Genomic DNA, 4,321 nt, shown 5'->3' with positions numbered 1-4,321 from the left:
GAACATTGCTCGCGGGTGATTAACGAGAGAGAGAGAGAGAGAGAGAGAGAGAGAGAGAGAGAGAGATTTGTTGTACATTAGATGATTCGAGTTGAAAACAGCACAATATTTTTGAAATTGAAAACCGCGCGATATTATGTTAATACACATTTTACCCGAACACTGCGCGCGGCACTTCAACGATCCCCAACCATCCAAGTCCCGAGGGCGGACTCGGCCACAGCTTGGTGGTTGTTGTCTCTAAATCAATACGGGCCGGGATCCAAGCAAAGCATTGCGAGTGGCCATGTCCTCTTCCGGTCAAAGATCAAATCAATGACACGATATTAAGTTGAGACACATTTTTCCAAAACATTGCTCGCGGGTGATTAACGAGAGAGAGAGAGAGAGAGAGAGAGAGAGAGAGAGAGAGAGAGAGAGAGAGAGAGAGAGAGAGAGAGAGAGATTTGTTGTACATTAGATGATTCGAATTGAAAACGGCACAATATTTTTGAAATTGAAAACGGCACGATATTAAGTTAATACACATTTTATCCGAACACTGCGCGCGGCACTTCAACGATCCCCAACCATCCAAGTCCCGAGGGCGGACTCGGCCACAGGTTGGTGGTTGCTGTCTCTAAATCAATACGGGCCGGGATCCAAGCAAAGCATTGCGAGTGGACATCTCCTCTTCCGGTCAAAGATCAAATCAATATGACATGGCGTTTGTCTCAGATTTGCAAAATAGAGCCCTCGAAGCTTCCAGCTGAGAGCAGTGCATGCACACTATAGGGAAGAAGCCGAGTGGTTCTCAGTGAGCCGGTGTCTTTGTGCGAGGACTCTAGCGGTCCCCAACTCTCCAAGTCCCGAGGGCGGACTCGGCCAGAGCTAGGCGATTGCTGTCTCTAAATCAATACGAGCATGGATCAAAGCAAAGCATTGAGAATGGTCATCTCCTCTTTCGATCAGAGATCAAATCAGTACGACATGGCGTTTCTCTCAGATTTGCAAAATAGAGCCCTCAAAGCTTCCACCTGAGACTAGTGCATGCACACTATAGGGAAGAGGCCGGGTGGATCTCAGTGAGCCGGTGTCTTTGTGCCAGCACTCTAGCGGCCCCCAACTCTCCAAGTCCCGAGGGCGGACTCGGCCATAGCTAGGCGATTGCTGTCTCTAAATCAATACGAGCATGGATCAAAGCAAAGCATTGAGAATGGTCATCTCCTCTTTCGATCAGAGATCAAATCAGTACGACATGGCGTTTGTCTCAGATTTGCAAAATAGAGCCCTGGAAGCTTCCAACTGAGAGCAGTGCATGCACGCTATAGGGAAGAGGCCGGGTGGATCTCAGTGACCCGGTGTCTTTGTGCCAGCACTCTAGCGGTCCCCAACTATCCAAGTCCCGAGGGCGGACTCGGCCAGAGCTAGGCGATTGCTGTCTCTAAATCAATACGGGCATGGATCAAAGCAAAGCATTGAGAATGGTCATCTCCTCTTTCGATCAGAGATCAAATAAGTACGACATGGCGTTTGTCTCATATTTGCAAAATAGAGACTTCGAAGCTTCCAACTGAGGGCAATGCGTGCACTCTATAGGGAAGAGGCCGGGTGGATCTCAGTGAGCCGGTGTCTTTGTGCCAGTACGGGCCTGCTCCATTTCTCCCTCTTGCTTCAACCTTCAAAGTTCACGCACATCCTACAGGACATGAGGGACTCTATTTTTGGGTGGAATCTATTTTTCCAACTCCCTCCCCCGGACACATGTCGTTGCCTCCTCACTCCGACCAGTTTCGACAGCGTGCCCTGCACTCAACGCGCTCAATGAGAGAAAAAAGGCCTATGCAGAGAGAGAGAGAGAGAGAGAGAGAGAGAGAGAGAGAGAGAGAGAGAGAGAGAGAGCTTGGGAGAGCTTTGCCATGTGTTTATAGTTGTGAGGTGAAGGCTACGGACAATAAAAAGGGTCCATTGGGGGCCCACAACAATTTACAGCAGCACCAATGCCTTCAAGTTTTGTGGCGGCCCATGCCTGTGCCGTTGGGAGAATAAGAGCCCACGAGAATTTAGAGCAGTGCCACAACCATGCCAGTGCCGTTGGGAGAATTTGAATTCGACCTCAGAAGATGGTCTCTAAAGATAAGGTTGGCACCACTATTCCTCTCTTATCCACTATTCCCCTGGTATCCGATCCTCTCTCCCCCTGTATAGCCATAGCCTGAAGCCATTGTGCTTCCTTCCACACGGCGTTGCTACATACAGTTGATTATTGGGTACTCTCCCCTCCCAAACTGCCATAGATTCTGCAACTCCACCCCCATTATCTAATGTGCCACTACCAAGTACTTTCGCAACACGGTTGTGAGGACTTGAAGCCATTCTTAACAAGTAAGGGTAAGTCAGTACAGTGGTAAGCATGTGATCAAAGCAAGGCGGGGACGGGGTGGTAGCTATGGTGAGTTGCAGATGCGGCAGGTACAAAAAGTGGCAAGTATGAAGCATATGAGCAAGTGGATGTTTTCTCAACTAGCAAAGGCTGCGGGCGTAGAGCGAAACTCAAGCAAGGAGTACGTGGAGGCAATATAGGTGTGTTTGAGAGGGTGGGCAAGAGATGCTATGATAGCTGGCCAACACTGGAGATGAGGGTGGGGAATGGCATCGACACACAATGTGTGTGCCGCCAGAGTGAGGTAGGGGGTTAATGGATATGTGATCAAATCAATGCACTCACGGAGACACGGAGCACTTGCAAGCTCCACTTATGAGCAAAGCCAAGATCCTCAGCCCCACGTAAGAGGGTAAGAGAGGGCATGACGCCGCCGCCTTGCGGCGCCATTTTACTAGTAATAGATAATAGGGGAGGGGATTCCGGCTCCCCCCAACACGTGTCTGAAGCAGAATCCTCCGGCGCGTGAGCTCTGCGCACGGGCGTCACAGTGCGTTGAGAGAGAGAGAGAGAGAGAGAGAGAGAGAGAGAGAGAGAGAGAGAGAGAGCCGTGCAGCTTGGCGATTACCGGGAGAGAGAGAGTCTGCCCCCGGCCACCGGCTGTGTGAGAGAGAGAGAGAGAGAGAGAGAGAGAGAGAGAGAGAGAGAGAGAGAGAGAGAGAGAGAGAGAGAGAGAGAGAGCCTCCCTCTCTGTCGCGTCACGGATGGAAAACTATTGTCCAAAACTACATTTACTTTTTTTTCATGCTTGAAAAAGACTTCAAAGATCAAAAGATTAAACAATATGTTATAGGAGTTTGATCCTATGATGTGAAGAGTGACACTAGTGTTCGAGAAAGATGTGCCTGAGCTTAGCCTTGAGTTGGTTGAAAATCAAGATTAGCCAGTTGCAAAGGGTTGTAAAGGGAAATATCCAATAAAATATACTTAAAAATAGTTCAAACATCTTGCAAATTTGAAACTTTCTACTAGTATTTCCAATTTGCAATTGTATAAGCAAGAAACTCGCCATTTAGGCAAAAAAACTTTCTAGAACGCTATTTGAGGTATTGATAAACGGTCCTCTCATTTAAGGATTTAGAATAAATTTAATTCACTAAATCGTATTATTATTTATATGCTTAGTAAATCTATCTTTTTTATAATACAAAAGTATTAAAATATTCTTTTGTTTTAATTTTTTATGTATCTTTTTATTTTACTTTCTTTTTATTTTGTTTTCTGATGAGGTGCAATGTACACCATTTATCTTATTATCTAAGTGGGACCCTTCATAATATATAATCCATTTGCGAGTACTAGGAGGTACCGACTAGAAGAAATTTAAAAAATGCCCAAAAGATACCGGAGGAGATTTATAGGTAGAGGATTGAGAAGGGGAGGTAGGACACGTGGAGACCATGCCTCTCTCTCTCTCTCTCTCTCTCTCTCTCTCTCTCTCTCTCTACAGCTCTTACATCCTTCCTCAACATAGGCATAGTGGAGATGACATGGGGGATGGCTCTGTAGGTGCAAGTCCATGAATGGAAGGGGAAACTTAGGTGCAAGCTCACAAGAAAGGCAGATTTGTAGGCTTGTAGGGACGTATCAAGAGGTAGGGAAGGGCAACACACAGACGAGAGAAGGTTTTGATGTTGACAGGAGCAGGAAGTGAGGGCTAGGCGATGAGGGAAGAGGGAATCTTGAAGGCGTCTTTCAATTAATGTATTTTATTTGAAGCAAGCTAGTAAGAGCCACTTTTAAAAATAGATAATACATTTTTATGTTAAAACACAAGAAAATTTTCGTATGATTATAGGCACTTATTTAAACTTACTCTTCTTTATTCCCCCTTAACTTAGTCGGCCTTAGTGCCTCTTCATCTTGTTTTAAATTTTTTGATTTTTGAAGAGTCCTTTC

The sequence above is a fragment of the Adiantum capillus-veneris genome, chromosome 15, assembly GCF_014529385.1.
Source record: "Adiantum capillus-veneris isolate H3 chromosome 15, ASM1452938v2, whole genome shotgun sequence".
Lineage (NCBI taxonomy): Eukaryota > Viridiplantae > Streptophyta > Polypodiopsida > Polypodiales > Pteridaceae > Adiantum > Adiantum capillus-veneris.
The sequence above is the reverse complement of the archived record's forward strand: the minus strand, read 5'-3'. Positions refer to the sequence as shown.